The 16,472-nt window shown below is 41.0% G+C and overlaps 1 protein-coding gene across 3 annotated transcripts in view; it reads left to right on the top strand.

Moving 5' to 3' along the window:
• The first annotated feature begins 5,930 nt into the window (after window positions 1-5,930).
• Window positions 5,931-16,472, top strand: part of Gng12 (G protein subunit gamma 12) — a 123,320-nt gene continuing 112,778 nt past the window's right edge. For 2 of the 3 annotated variants that reach the window (XM_071617940.1, XM_027949562.3), the window contains exon 1: window positions 5,931-6,046. The gene's annotated coding sequence lies outside the window, so the exon portion shown is untranslated. Of the gene's footprint in view, window positions 6,051-16,472 lie in introns of all 3 variants that reach the window. The other variant, XM_027949561.3, reaches the window with a different exon arrangement.

Genomic DNA, 16,472 nt, shown 5'->3' with positions numbered 1-16,472 from the left:
TATTATATGTTAGGTTTTGCAAGCCATAACTCCATCACAGCTAGTCAACCCTACCATTCTAAAGTGAAAACACCCATAGACAATAGGTCAATGAATGATGTGGCTATGTTCCAATAAAACTTTATTTATAAAAATATGTGGTCCTCTGGTCTTCAGGTCATGGTTCCCTAATTCCTGGTTTACTAATCTCTTTTTTATTCATTGTATAATATTAAAAAGGATACATTTAAAACATTAAAAAATGATTCATAGAAAAGCTACACGTTCACTGTTTTAAAAAATAATGCACTATAAAATATAGGTTACCAGAAATCTCACCACCCCAAGAAAGTCACTTTTAATATATTGCTAATTATCATTGCAGATATATTCATAAAGAAATTTGTGTGTGCCTATGTGTATTTTTTAAAGCATGAATTGGAAATTCTTTACATGCTGTTCTATAACCTGCTTTCTATGCTTAAAAATACATTCAGGGTATGTTTTCGTGTGAATATATTTAGATCCATATTTTTTTCACAAAGTACTATGGATGGAGGTACCATACCTCCTGTGATGGGGATTTAGGGTGGTTCCCCATACCCTCTACATCTCTACTTTTTAACTTACCACTGGTGGAATACTTCCAATGATGGGAAATTTGCTAACTATTGAGCCCATGTATTTGACCTTATATAACAGTATCTGGGGACTTCTGATCTGCATATGGAGGAGATGTGGCTTGGTAATGAACCAGAAAACTCATACTGAGTTAGTAATCAACTACCTTGAGTCAATGCCTCCTTTTTGAACCATTCCCACCCAGGGCTCTGATGGCTTCTACACATCTGAGGATGGAACACTGTTAAATTGCCTTCTGATCCATAGCCACAGTTTTGGTCAAAGTTCCTGCCTGTGGTAATACATGTTTCAACAGGTTACCTGGGGATTTCCAAGGCTATGGGTGCTTCTTCCTGACTTGACTTCTTCATGGGAATATGGCAGCCTCTGACTGAGCAGAAAAACCAGTTTGTGAACACACTTGCCTAGGTATCCTACTCACAAAAAGGTAGCTCTCCAGGACAGGTTCAGACAGAGCATGGCCATATGCAACAGGACAAGTAAAATACCCAGGAAGCAAAGCAGCTACCCCATACAAATTGTTCTGAAGTCTGTGGATACTTATCTGGTCACCCATAGACTGACTGGTTTGCCTTTTTTTTTTTTTTTTTCATATTTCCTCATGATCTCTTTCTGATACTTTTGTTAGGATGTTGTTATTGAATAGTGAATAAAAGTTCACATTATATTCATGCATGAATTGCAATTAATTTTAAAATTTGGCTGGCCTGAGATGTTAAATCATTTTCTTGCTTGCTTTGTGAGGGATGTGTAATGAAGAAAGCCACTTCATTTATAAATGTAATTTTCATAGAATTGGGACTTTAGAAACCATTCTTTTGCAATCCTTTCATTTAAAGACAAGCACAGTTGCAGTAAGGTCAAGTGATTGTCCCAAATTCACCAGTTTGCTAATGACAAAGCCAGGATTTAATCCCCAAAACCTCATCTCATAAAGCCCAAATTTCCCTCCATTCTACTGCTACTTCTTCATAAGGCAACTGATTTATTCATTTGTTTATTTCAAGTGAAGGAGAGGGTGGAAAATATAGAGCAAGAACATATAAAGGGAAGGAAATAATGTAAAAGAAGTCTGGAGGAAAAAATAGGAAATTAAATAAGCATTCAATATCAGGAAGGGAAAGTACAACTAATAATTGCCCCAGTGCTGCAGAGAAGACCAAGTTCAGGCCCTCCAACATTGAGCTGTGTATTCCTGTGTGAGCGACTAGAAACCAAATGAGATCCAGGAGATAACCAGACTGTAGTGTATGCTGAGAAGCTTATCTCAGGTCCCTGCTCAGGGCTGCCCTAGCTATTCCCCACTTGTTGGGAATACTGGCCTCTGAGTACTCCCAGGGGTCCATCACTGAGTACTGCCCTGGGGAACTGCTTTGCCAAAGGTTTACCTTTTCCGGGCAAAGGTAGGATATGGAAATATAAAGGTCCAAGTCGCAGAACTCAATTTGAACCAACTCTGAAGAGTGACTGTACGTTAGTCCCCCACTGGGCTGTAGGCCCAACTGAGGCCTCAGCTGTTCCCACATTTAGAGGTAGTTTATCGTTCCACACAGTTTGTCACCTTCACTTTCTTACCTGTGTGTCTTTTAATCATGCACCAGAAAACCTTCCCACAAAATGCATGATTCCAGGAAACTTAGTTGTAAGATACCACCCAGATTCACACTTCTATCCCTGTCAGAATTGGGACTGAAACTCAGATTTTTCTGACGTCTCATCTCATTAACCTAGACCATTCTCAATTACTATACATCTTTCTGTGACCAAGTCTCTATGTACGACTTGGCATAACACATCCTCCTATAAGGTGGGCCTCTTACAGTATGAAATGATGGTCGCCAGTATGTTACACAGATGATTTTTGGTAACTGGCGAGGCTTATTTTTACTTCAATAGTGACTATGTTAGCTTGGGATTCCCCAGAAGCAGACCTTGAGATGAGGACACAAGCGAAAACGATTTATTAGAATACAGGTTGGCTTCACTAATGTGTAACTTCCAGAGTTACACACATACCTGTGGAGTCATATAGAGCCCTATGCTTGGTTTAATACATGGTTGCTGCCATTTTGAAATTCTTAATTAATTTGTGAATATTTTTCATTATGTATTAGCACCCTCCCCATTCATGTTGCAGTTCCTGATTAGGACATATTACCAGGAAAAATTGATATGGGAGTAAGAACTGGAACTGGGAAGAGGAAGAAGCTAAGCAAGGATGTGATATGAAAGTCCCATAGAGGAAAGAGGAATTTAGCCCCACCACATAGCGAGGGACTTCTGTTGTCAGTGTTGATTCAACTGAGAATTGTCCAAATTTGTTGCAAAAGAGTTGGAGTATTTTTACCCCCACACTAGTCTGTCATTGGTTAAAGGCCAAGTGTGAGAATAGAGGACATTAATTACTAACCATTTCCAGTTGTTCTGTGTGCGGGCAAAGCAAATCCTGCAGCTGAATGTGGTACTCTGACCACCAGATGCAGGTGCTGGTAGGCAGGAAACACATATGGAACCAGTATGTATGAAGTTGGAAAAGGATCACAGGGGATATGACCATCACTGGCAGCTATTGCTGGGGTTAATCATGTACTTTAACATGAACTAGAGTACTTGATTATCAACTCATGATATCATGGGTAGAATTACTAACTGCACAGGTAATAAATATAAGAAGTAACAAAAGTGATTCAATAAATAATGTAAATAAAAAGTTGGAGATCCAGTGATATGAAGATGAAATGTGAGTCACTGAAGTTTGGGGAATATCAGCAGAGAAAGAACACTGGATCCAAGGCCATCGGTAAAAGTACAAAATGTAGAGCCAGGTGCCTGGGTCTAAATCCTAGCTCTGCCACTTTCTGTTTCATTTAACTTTCTCGTGCCTACCTGCCAGGGTTGTTAGGGGGATTAAATAATTTAATACATATAAATCACTTTAAAGCAATATCTGCCATGCAGGAAGTACTGGTTAAACGTTAGCTCTGACTATTCTTGCCTTTCAACTAATTCGATCAGGGATTTTCCAACTATCTGTAGTGCAATTGTTCCTCAATACCCACTTGGGAATGGTTCTAGGACCATCTTCCCACCACCACAACCTATGGATACCAAAATCTGAGGACAACGAAGTCTCAAATAAAATGACGTAGTATTTGCATATACCCTATGCACATCCTTCTGTATACTTTAATCATCTCTAGATTACTCATAATACCTAAAACAATGTAAATGCTACATTAATAGTTGTTATATTACATTGTAAAGGGAGTAATGACAAGAAAAAAGGCTGTACTTGTTCAGTACTAACTCAGTTTTTTTTTTTCTCAAATAGTTTTAATCTGCAGTGAGCTAAATCTGAGGATTAGAATCTGCAGATGCAGAACCCATAGATAGGGAGGGTCAAATGCATTTTATTTTCAAGTTGTTGAAGGATGATACTTATGAAATAAACCAACATACAAAAATAAAAGCCCATATGTTTTTTAATGATTAAACGATTCATCAGGCATAACTGCTATAGAAGTTTCTACCGGCTCGCTTTCAATATCTGTTCCCTTTGCATGACAGTTTATAGACCATTGCTAGTCTGTGACCATACTTTGAATAGCACTGAACTAGAAAACCTTCAATAAGCCACTTAGCTCTTACACCTCAATTCTGGATTTTTAAAGAGACTAATGAAAGAAGGATAAAATTAAGTACGCAAAAGCACTTAATAAACTATAGTGTACTAGAAAAGGAAATTTGTGGTAGGGCCATTGGAGTCAATTCTGTTGTCAGGCTATTCTGTTTAGGGTGAATCCTTCAAATTATCAGTATCTGAATCAGTCAAGTGTTTCCTAATGTTGTACAGAGCAGGGAATAAAGGGCTTCTCTGGCAAGCTATGACTCCCACCCCAACAACCAAGCCATTCACAGGTTGCTAAGACCATACTCCTGGAAAAAGGCACCAACTATAGCAGGGAGAGGAAATGTATGGTTGTTCCTTCTGCACCCTATCCAAATGATTTCACAAAAACTGATACTTGAGTAGGGGTCAAAGGGAAAGCAGGAGTGAAGATAATGTCATTAGAGCAGTTCTTGAAGCCCAGCTTCCCTGGGGCCCACTTCTCTTCAGCTGGTGAAACTCAACACTTACAGCCTTCACGAATGCTTTTCGACTCCAAGCATGGACTCTGCCCACACTGGTTCTGACTTACTTAGGCCTCACTTTCTCTTTTATCCACCCCGTCAAACAAGAAGGAAGATACCTAGAGATACTCAAGCAATCTACTGAGTAGTAAAATAGTAAATTTCTGTACATTCACCTTCTTTATTCTGTCTAGATTCAGAAGCTTTATTTTATTTGTAAATACTGAGAATTCAATCCAGGAGCACTCTACCACTGAGCTACATCTCCAGTCCTTTTATTTTGGGCTGGGTCTAAAGTGTGATCCTCCTGCCTCAGCCTCCTGAGCTGCTAGAATTACATGAGTGCTCCACTTGCTTGGGGGCTTGAAGCTTTTTGAGAGCAAGCCTCCTGTCAGATTGTTAGCTTCACATCACCTTCAGCACCATACTTGGAATGAAGCAGGTGCTCAATTCTATTTTTGAAAAGGCGGTATGGATGAGTATGAAGTCTCTGGAAGCGAAAGTGGCTCTTCAATCTACCCAACCCCGAATCCATCCAGAAAAGGCCAACCAAATCCAATTAATTCATTATGCAGAACGCTGCCAAGTTCTGGGAATTCGGAAACACAAATTTCATGCGGTTGCGGGGAGATGGAGGGGGAAAACCTCATGATGGGCGGATGTACTTCAAATTTAACAATCTGGTCATACCTCTGCTTCTGGGAAACAAAATCTCTCCGTGGCCCCAGGGCCCTTTAAATGTTACCGAGGCTGTTTTCCTCAGACATTTTTGGATCAGAGCCTAACTTTTGTGTAGGGGTTTGGCAGCGCTTGTCTTCGCAGCCCAGGGCACCCGCTGCCATAAGGGCTGGCGAGGCGTTCACACGCGGAGGAAACTTGCAAGGAGTCAGAGAGGCCAGCGTTCGCCGGTGGCGAAGTGGAGGCCCCGGAATCTAAGTCCAGGTCTTCGGGTAAAATTCGGGGGAGTGGGAATGGCCAAGGGCGCCCAGCCACTAACGAGCTTCGCCCACTCGCGACGTCTCCCCGCCGCGGGCCGGGACCCGACGCGCGCAGGGCGGCCGAAGCGCGGCACCGCGCGGGCGTCCGGGCGGAGGGAGGGCGGGGAGCGGGGGGAAGGAGTCCTAGCAGCCGCCCCGCCCGTCGGGCCGTCCGCCCCGCCCACCCCGAGCGAGGCGGAGCCGGCGCCCAGAGGAGCGGGAGGAGGAGAGGTCGCTGCCGTCTCCAGGAGCCCTTAGAGACCGAGTCCCCGGCAGCGGCGGCGGCGGTGGTGGCGGCGGGGCCAGCGCTCAGGAAGGCGAGTGAGCGCCCAGCGGCGGGCGCGGGTGCCCAGTCGGTCCCTGTGGGGTCAGGGGCGCAGCTCGGGGCGGCGGCCCGCGAGTTCGGGTGCTGGGAAGCGAGATGGAGGGAGGGAACGGAGGAAGGAAGGAAGGAAGGAGGGAAGAGTGTCCCGGAGGGCGGGGACTGGTCGGGGCATTAGGCGCCGGAGAAGGGGGTGGAGGAGGGAGGGCAAGGGACTGTGAGACCCGGAGACCGGCGGCGCGCGCCCTCGACGGGCGGCGGCCGGAGCGCGCGGGTAGCGGGGTCTCAGGGGCTGGGGCCAGGGCCGGCGGGTTGGGGGAGAGGGAAGAACGATCCCCCCCTTCTCGCTCGCTTTCTCCTGACTCCCGCAGCGCGCCCCGCGCGGGTTGCGGAGGCCCCCACTGTCCCCAGCGGTGCTGGTGGTGGGGCCGGGCGGAGCGAGAGGCTGGGGTCTGGGGGCGACCCGCACGCCACGCCCTCTTCCCTACTTTTCTTCCTCGCTTTCTTGCGACAGGCCGGTAGGAGCGCAGCCTCGGCACCCGCTAAGCGTTTGGGGGTCTAGCGGGTAAATAGCGGGTCACCGAGAGGGGAACCCTGATGACACACCCCGCAGGGGACCCGGAGGCTGCCCTTTTGCAGACTGTATTTGTAGGTGGTAAGAAGAAAGGTCAAAGTTCAGACTGGAGTCTAGAATGTTTTTTTTTTTTTTTTAAAAGCCTTGCCCGGACACTTCCTTCGTCGATCAGGGTGACTTTTCATTTTAATTAGGCATATCATTAAAACTAATTTTGAAACGCGGTCACTAGCGTCTCCGGACACTCTCTTGTCCCTTGCCTTGTGTATCTCGTAAACTTGACTTAAACCATTCATAACTTCCGAAAAGGGAAGCGTGATTCTCGTTGAACTCACGCGGTTGGAGTGAAACTTTGGACAACTGGAAATCGGAGTGAGGGACCTGAAGAGGCCTGTCATCGTGTGGTCATCCTGTGCGGGCGTGGCTGTATACAAACAAGGGGACCGGGAAGGACTGGCCAAACCCCCGGAGTTAGAAGGCAGGTCCCCTGCGCCCACGTGCCAGCGCACGTTTAATGGCTGCTCCGAGTGGAAACAAATCCGGAATTTATTAGACTTGGTGGAGTTGGACAAACTCCACATGATTAGCTTCCTTTCCATCAGTGATTTCCTCTCCCCACCGCTGTCTCTGCGGACACTGTTTATATTTCCTGGGGCAGTTGAAGCTTCGCCTGAATAGATTGTCTATAATGAATCTTTCGGATGTTGTCAGAGGCAGGGTCTGTGTCTGTGTGTTCTCTATGGCAAAAGGAGAGTTTGGCCTTGTTTTTAAAGTGCTAGTCACCACGTTGCACCATTGCTGCTGCTTCTGGGCTCTCAATGTAAATTACTACCGGATCCCGGCCCTCCCCCAGCAGAACCGGGAAGGCAGGCAGCGTTAGGATGACGGGATTGAATTTTACTATTGCCAAAACAATCACTTTCAAATAAGGAGCTGGGTTGGTTTGTTTTATTTTAAACCAAACTATGTAGATTAGCAAGGCCCTTTTCCAATAAACAAATTTGCGGTTCACACACACAATTTTTAAAGGTAATCAAACATTGTAAAGACTTAAATGACAAGAGGACTTTTGGATCAAACGTTCTGTCCCTTCACCTTCCTTAACAGTTAACCAGCACCATAAAGCTCTGGTTTAAGTCCAGAAAAAAAATGCAGAACAGTCTAACTACTGTGTCTTTAGGCCTTATAAACAATGCAGTTGTATGTAGCCCAAATAATTTACTAGGTAGGGGGCTCTGGGCATGATTTTGTGTAGAAATATACAGAAATGTGAATCTGTTTCACAAGAGACTAAAAAATTCTGTGTAGAAAAGCCCCAATCTTATTTGAAAGACTAGCTCTCCAACAATTAGATTTGTGGTCTTGGGTTTGTGTTGTCACTTGTTAGAGAACATGGTTGTTTGTCAAGTTGTGACAGCAAAAGCCTTCATGGTTAAAAAATTTGAGGAAATGGTTAACTAATACCAATTTAGGTTTTTTTTTTTTTTTTTTTTTTAACGTTAAATACCTTTTCTGTCTAGCAATAAAAAAATCAGATTTATATTATGTCATTTGCTGTGTTAGATTTTCATTAGGTGGATTTGTTTGTTTTTTTGTCTTATTTCAGATTAAGTTGAACATACAAAGGTAAGTTGTAGAAGCCAAATAAATTTTTATGAACCTTAATTGGGAAGATAAGCAGTTTAACAGAGGTTTGGGGTATGGGCTTTGGTGTTAGACAGACCTGGATAAGAATATTAGTTATTTAGCAATTTTTGTCTAATTTATAAAACAGGGATAGTAGTGGCCTCTATCTCTAGGATTTTAATAAATGTATGACACTATTTTCAGAAAACACTTTGTACCTAACCTACAATAAATGTTCAAAATATTAGATGTTTTAGTTAGCTTAATGAGCAAGCTGATGGTTAAATTATAAGATGGCAGCCCGAACCTTCCGGAAATGCTAGATAGAAATTCTAAAGAAGGTACCTGTTTTTTATGTGTTCAAGTATGTGTATGTGTTTGTCATGTTTCTACCACAGCAGTATGAATAATTATTATTGAAGGGTTAATAATTTTAATATGTTTTTAGAGCTGAAGTTACAGTTGCATGGTATTTTTAGGGCCAATCAGAAACATTTCATTAATTATCTTTTAAATTTAAAATAGTTTTTTTTAATTTCAAATAGTTGTGTTTATTAGCCTTTGACAGGAAATTAAACCAGGAACAGAAGAAGTATTTGTCTTTATTTTAATTTAAGTATGAAAAAATGTGACCTAAGGGTATCCGGTTATTTGCTTTTACATGTACTGATATGCAAGGCCAACAGATAAGCCACTAGAAGTGTTAGGATTGTTTGTGAGCATTTGTTTTATTTTAAAATTTTTGTGAGAATGGATGTTCAGTTAATTCAGGGACTCTACTCATTGAATCATTTGCTAAAATTTGCAAAATTTTAAAAATGCTTCCATCTTTAAAACAAACCCTTTCAAGCTTCTGTGTGTGTGTGTGTGTGTTTGTGTTTCCTTAGTGCACATCAGGCACACAGAATTGGTCTGATTGGAATCTTAGCTCATGCCACAGAAGACTTCTAATTTTACTAATTGTTCCACAGGGACAGAGAGATGTTGGTTTATAATAATTTCACATAACTATAAAGGGTACAGTGTTAATATGAACTGTTTCTTACTTGTGACACTATGCTCTGAAGCAGTGGATGACTTGATTGAATAAATTATTGATTGCTTGTACTCCTAGAACATCATAATATAATGACGGATTCCTGGCTCATACTTGTAGATGTGCATGCTGTGGACGAGTTACTTAATCTCTCTATGCTTCGTTGAGGTGTTGTGAGGAATTAAATGAGTTAATCTATACAGAACATTTAGAACAGTGCTGGGCATTTAGTCAATGTTCAATGAATATTAATATTAAATTGTTTTTTGGAATGTTATTATATAATGAGCATGAATATGTTTATTACAGAAGAAATTATAAAAGAAATTATAAAAACTATATGAAATTATAACATTTTCCAAAAAATTTTTAAAAAGTCTCAGTAATCAAAAGTCCTGCCAAATATCATTTGAAAATTAGAGAACATAATTACACAATATCATTGTGTCTTTTAAATATGAAGTGGATTGCAATCTTAATTATTCAAATTAATTCTTCTAGATCTCAATTCCATTCTCTTTCTTTTCAGAAACTTTTAAAATCAGTAATGCATGAAGTCTGTTATAGATTAAATGGGGGAAGGCAGTGTGCAAGTTTTAGTGCATTATTACAGCCAGCTTAAAATTCTTAACTGTGCATTTTTAAAAGCCTTGAAGAAAATACAAATGGGTGACAGGATTATGTCCACCCCAATTTATCCTATTTGCCCACAATCAGCAAGTACATACAATGATAGTTCATTTGTATAATAGTTTCTCAAAACAAATTCTGACATTAATAGCAGGGTTTTGTTATTGTTTTAGAAAAGAACATCAAATTTCATGGCACTTTAAGGTTCTCAAATTTAATGTCAAAACCTTTGCAGTGAGAATTATGTAGCAGTATAAGGGAGTCCTTTCAGAAGCTGCAGGTTTGTCTTCATAAGAGATATTTGAAAAGTCCATCAGTCGTTAATAAGAATCTGCACGCAGGCCAAGTCCACTGACCTTGACTTATAGAAGGTGCCCTTTGCAGATCCAGATGTGCAATGACTAGCTGCATTTGTACAGCACCTTCGGTCTTATCAGACACCTGGACTGCAGTACTGAGGAAGACATCGTGCACTTAGGTTAACAGGAACGTTCCATAGATAAAAAGTAATTACAACACAGTCTTTCCTGCAGGATCTCACCGAGGTCTCACAAAGACCCAGATGAGGAGTCTGAGGTTCCCTCAAATCCCCAACCTTGCTCAAGGGGCAGGGACAGAATTTGCCCCAGAGTCATTCTGCCTCCACATCTCCCTCACTAAGTGCTCTGCCAAGAGCCACAATGGATGTGTATCCAGCTAGATCTGGGAGTGAAGAGGGCTTTATGGAGGCAGTTCCATTGAAAAGTTATAAATCTGATCAAGAAAAGCAGGAGATGGCTCCTTCTAAGAGAGAAAAGAACCATCAGAGGAGAATCATCAGGGCCTCCCATCAGCTTCACCCCTCTTTAGCCATCACAGTCAGTGTCTCCAAAATGGCTGTGAGACTCAGCAGGCCTGAAATAAATACAGACACCCAGTGCTTTGGTGACCTGTGAAGTCTGCCTTTCCTATCCCTGTACTCCCAGAGGAGGTTTGAAAGGTCCTGAGAGAACCGGCTTGCTAAGTCCTTCTCTAGAACCAGCACCTGCCAAAAGGTCCTGAACTCTCTCTTCGCTTCTCTCTTAGGAAGGACAGTACAGTCTTAAGTATGTAGCTTGGAGCCAGAGAAGAGAGTGGAGGTGATTTGACTGAAGGCGACTTGTAACTGGATTACTCCCATTTACTGCCAAGTCTCTTTTGAAAATCATTTCTAGTGTCACTTAAATGTTTGGTTTATCATGTCAGGTTATATTGGGTATCGTAAAAGTGCTTAGTTATGAGTGTCTGGTTGCCATCCTGGGACAAGGAAGGTTTTTGTCTTCTTTTAATGGGTCTGCATTTCAGAAGATTATAATAAAAGCTGGAGTGTTACAGACTATTTAGACTTTCGATATTTCAGCTGTGCTGGAGGATTAATAGCTAAAGGAATTTTTTTTTTAAGGTGTGAGTGAATCGGTTGCTAAGAATCTTTTGCACTTTTCATATTCATTGATTGTAAATAGGTGACGTGGGAGCTGGGGGTCAGAAGGCTCACATATTCTGTGTGCTTCCTTATAGAAATAGGCTACCTTTCCCTTTGAAGGCAAGGTGGTATAATTGACACAGAATTTCCTTTGATTGAGGGAGGAGAGAAGGGTAAGCCCTGGTTATACTTAAGTTGGCGTGGTCACAGATACTCAATGGAGTGTGTCTATATTGGTTGCCATGTCTTCACTTGAATTCTCTGTATAGAGAATTGCCTTCATTCAAAATGGCTGTGTGTAAACCCACATGAACCCGTTGGGGGTGGTATCTTATCTTCACTGGTGCAGAATAATCGGGCTTTTATTTAGCTGCAGATGCTGCCAGCCAAGATATCCCTGACCACTGGACACTAAACCCTTAGCCTCCACTGGGACATTTTGACTCTGATTCCAAGCTTATGGTGACCTCAAATTTTGTCTGCTTCTTGAGGAGAAATTGCAGAGGAGAAGTATGAGGCCTCTTCTCAAGTGAAGATTCAAAGTGAAGCCTATGAAATTCCAATGTGAGCTAAATCTAAGGATGTAAAAAGGAATAAAAATCCAAACTATGTTTGGAGTTTATTGAGGCTTACCAAGACCTTATGGAGATAAAACCATCACCCAGGTTGATTCAACCAAAATCTCAGACAAACTGAAAAGGTGTCAAAACCAATAGACTAGGAGTCTGAATATATCTAGACTAATGAAATCTTTTGAATTATTAAATTGGCCATGGCCTGCACATTAGAATACAGGACTTCATGTGGATATAAGTCATGATCGGCTGTCCTCTGATGGACTTTTTTTTTTTTTTTAATGAAGTTTTTCTTTATATATGATAGCGGAATGCATTACAATTCTTATTATACAGCACAAATTTTCATATCTCTGGTTGTATACAAAGTATATACACACTAATTCATGTCTTCATACGTGTACTTTGGATAATAATGTCCATCACATTCCACCATCATTTCTAACCCCATGTCCCCTCCCTTCTTTTCCCACCCCTCTGCCCTATCTAGAGTTTTCTATTCTGATGGACTTCTTTCTCTTCAGTTCTTCATTCCTTAAGGGGCAGGTAAAGACCAGTATTTGGGGTGTTGTTGACATTGTTTACTATTAATTGAACAGAAACATGCTCAGTATCATCTGATCCATGCCAAAGTACCCTGCACCTCTGACGAAGTTTGTCTGGTACAGGGAATAGAGTAGTAGTAACTCCTGGGAATATGGAAAGGGATTCCTGTTATTTACTGACCAACTATGGGCCTTCCTCCTTGGGATGGGATGCAAGTGACAATGGCTGCAAGTGCCTTTGGAATGCCACATTTTGGAAAAAGATTTTTTTTCTAGTTTAGGTAAGAAGTGGGGAGCCTTGTTCCAAAGCCACCAGAAACTAAAAAAGAAAATTCAACTGGCACTGCATACTTGCTTTCTCTTTCAGGCTGGTCCTTTAGCAAGCCTACTATCAGAATCAGCTTCATCTTCCTGGTTTCTCTCCTGAGAGGCATTTGCACAGCAGGTGGGATGAGCCCTGTTGAGAGAGTGTGACCACTAAGGCGGTGGTGCTGAGGATAAAGGGGCTGTCCTGTACTTTGGACCTTGGCCTTCTGCTGTTTTATGGAGAGACTACACCTTGTGAAAACAGCCAGCAGGATTAGAAACGTGAACACTTTCACATTTAATCTGGTTAAATGTACCCTTCTTCAAGCAAACTTGGATTCCCAAAGCAAAAATAGCAGAAGGTGAATTCCGAGGATTCCCTATAGAATTTCTTTAAATAGCAAACTCACCTATTGTGTTTTCAATATGATTTGATTTTATAAAATTTCAGGAGTTTCAACTTTTCAGGAATATCTCCAGAATTGAATATTCAGTACATGCTTTGCCCTCTTTTTCAAGGTTTGTATTTGATGAGCAGCATGCTTCAGTCATTACTATCTACATCCTGAGAGTACATAAATGCTCCTGGCGCCCTGCCTGGGAGTGTTTCTACCTTTGCCTCCAGTTCACCTGCTGTTCTTGACTTCCTTCTGGGTGTAATAAATATCAGGGGCTTTAGGCCACCCACACCCAGCAAGGCAGAAATCACCCTGTCCACGGTCACTGTGCTCACCTCCTGAACTCTGGACTGAGCTTTTTCTGCTCAGACTTTCACATGAGACCTTGCCTGCCTATACCCTCTGTCTTCCAGACCCCTTCTCCTAGCAGAACTCTTATAGCCTATTCATTCCTCTTGGGAAAAGAGCTATAAAACCTCTTCATTTTAAAATATAAGTAATATATTTATCTGGTTCCTCCCCCAAATCTCACCACCCATATATAAAAGGAAAATACTGAAAAATATTGTTTCTGTCCCATCCCCCTCCACACCTTGTCCATGCTGTGTGTGACAAACAACATGTAAATGCAAGCAATAAGAACATGTTTTATATTATTTCCCATTCTTTCATGAAAGATAGATAGCAATATTTATATGGATGTTCTGTGCCTTGCTTTTTTTAAAATTAACAGCATGTCCTGGAGATATGTCTCAGCAGGTAGAGATCTCCCTTTTTCAACAGTGCAGTTGTTTTCATTGTGCTGTGTACCATGGACCAAGTCCCCTACGCAGGACTTTTCGGTCATATCCAGTCTTTTGCTATTACAGACAGTGCTGTGAGGGCTAGAAGTTAAGTCTCCTTGCTCTTGTGTAGGTGTTCTTAAGGACTAATTCCCAGAAGTGGGACTGCTGGATCACTATGCCCTCTCATGGCACTGTGATGGATGGCTGGTTCCCATAGTCCCACCAAGAAAAAGAGTGTCAGCTCTTTTTGGTTTTGCTAATCTGGTTGATATAAAATGGCACTTTAGAATGTTTAAAGTTTTTCTTATTACAAGTAAGGTGGAGGTTTGGGACCATTTGTACATCTTTTCTTGATCATGGTCTGGGATAGTAGGTCCACCTTGTAGGTCTTTATTGATCTTTCCTCTTGCATGTATCCCTCACAGAATCTCTTAAATACTGACTTCAGAATATGATGCTTCCTTTGGCCTAAGTGTAGAGTGGGCTGCCAAATAGTGCAGAATCAAGAGAAGTATAAAATAGGGTTTTATGACAGTTGCTAATGTCTGAATTATGAATAGTTTTCGGCAAATGGTATTATTAAACTGGGGCTTCTCCAAAATCATAATGAAGATGATCTTCTATTCTAGAATTTCTTCCCCTTTTAAAAAATGAGCAAAAGAGAGATTGAGGAGATGTAAATTCCAATGACATTTCCCACATAATCTTTTCTTTTTAATTTGTTTTAATTAGTCATACATGGCAGTAGAATGCATTTATGCACTTTGATATACATAGATGGGATATAATTTCTCATTTTTCTGAGTGTACATGTTGCAGAATCATATTGGTCATGTAGTCACATATATACATACAGTAATACTTAATGTCTATTTCATTCTACTATCTTTCCTACCCCCTAATCTAAGGTAACACTATTCTTCCCTAGTGCCCCCCACCTTATTGTGAATTAGAATTCGCATATTAGAAAACATTTGGCCTTTGGTTTTGTGGGATTGGCTTATTTGGCTTAGCATGATATTCTCCAACTCCATCCATTTACTGGCAAATGCCATAATTTTACTCTTCTTTAAAGCTGAGTAATATTCCATTGAGTATATATACCACATTTTATTTATCCATTCATCTATTGAGGGACACCTAGGTTGGTTCCATAGTCTATCTATTGTGAATTAAGCTGCTATAAACATTGATGAGGCTGTGTCACTATAGTGTGCTGATTTTAAGTCCTTTGGGTATAGACCAAGGAGTGGGATAGCTGGGACAAATGGTAGTTCCATATCCAATTTTCTGAGGAATCTCCATACTGCTTTCCATAGTGGTTGTACCAATTTGCAGTTCCACCAGCAATGTATGAGTGTGCCTTTTTCACCACATCCTCACCAACATTTATTGTTGCCTGTATTTTTGATGATTGCCATTCTGACAGCAGTGAGATGAAATCTTGTAGTAATTTTGATTTGCATTTCTCTAATTGCTAGAGATGTTGAACATTTTTCATATATTTGTTGATGGATTGTATGTCTTCTTCTGCGAAGTGTCTGTTCAGTTCCTTAGCCCATTTAATGATTGGGCTATTTATTTATTCATTTATTTGGTGTTAAGTTTTTTGAGTTCTTTATATATCCTAGAGATTAATGCCATTTCAGAGGTGCATGTGGTAAAGATTTTCTCCCAATCTGTAGGCTCTCTTCTCACTTTATTAATTGCTTCCTTTACTGAGAAGAAGCTTTTTAATTTGAATCCATCCCATTTATTGATTCTTGATTTTACTTCCTGTGCTTTAGGAGTCTTGTTAAGTCAGATCCTAGGCCAACATGGTGAAGATTTGAGCCTGTTTTTTCCTCTGTTAGGCACGGGGTCTCTGTTCTAGTGCCTAAGCCTTTGATCCACTTTGAGTTGATTTTTGTGCAGAGTGAGAGATAGAGGTTTAATTTTCAATTTGCTACATATGAATTTCCAGTTTTGCCAGCACCATTTGTTAAAAAGGCAATCTTTTCTTCAGTGAATTTTTTGGCACCTTTGTCTAGTATGACATAACCATATTTAAGTGGGTTTGTTTCTGTGTCCTCTATTCTGTATGGTTGGTCTACAAGTCTGTTTTGGTGCCATTACTATGCCATTTTTATTACTATGGCTCTGTAGTATAGTTTAAGGCCATACAATCTTTTAAGAAGTGTAGAATTTTCCATTTATGTGTATCTCCAGAAGTGTTATACATGTCAGACTTTTTTTTGTTGTTTACTCCCTGAATTGGACTTCGGGTTTTTTCTTTGATTCCACTGTCAGAGATTTTATTTCCAAGGTAAAAGGGAAGATGAAAGTAAAAATATAGCTTAAGAAGACAGGCCAGAGCTCAGTATTCCAGGAAGGGAGTAGGACTGAAATTGTGTCTTGCTTTTTGAGCTGCTCTTTAGTTAGGCTCTTGGGGTGTCATTTCAATATAAAATTAACTTTTATTTTTTGAAGATGGAGTTCCATTGAAAGAGAGGGACATTATGATTT

Source organism: Marmota flaviventris, chromosome 10, assembly GCF_047511675.1.
Source record: "Marmota flaviventris isolate mMarFla1 chromosome 10, mMarFla1.hap1, whole genome shotgun sequence".
In the NCBI taxonomy this organism is placed as follows: Eukaryota; Metazoa; Chordata; class Mammalia; order Rodentia; family Sciuridae; genus Marmota; species Marmota flaviventris.
This window is presented reverse-complemented; position numbering and strand designations above follow the sequence as displayed.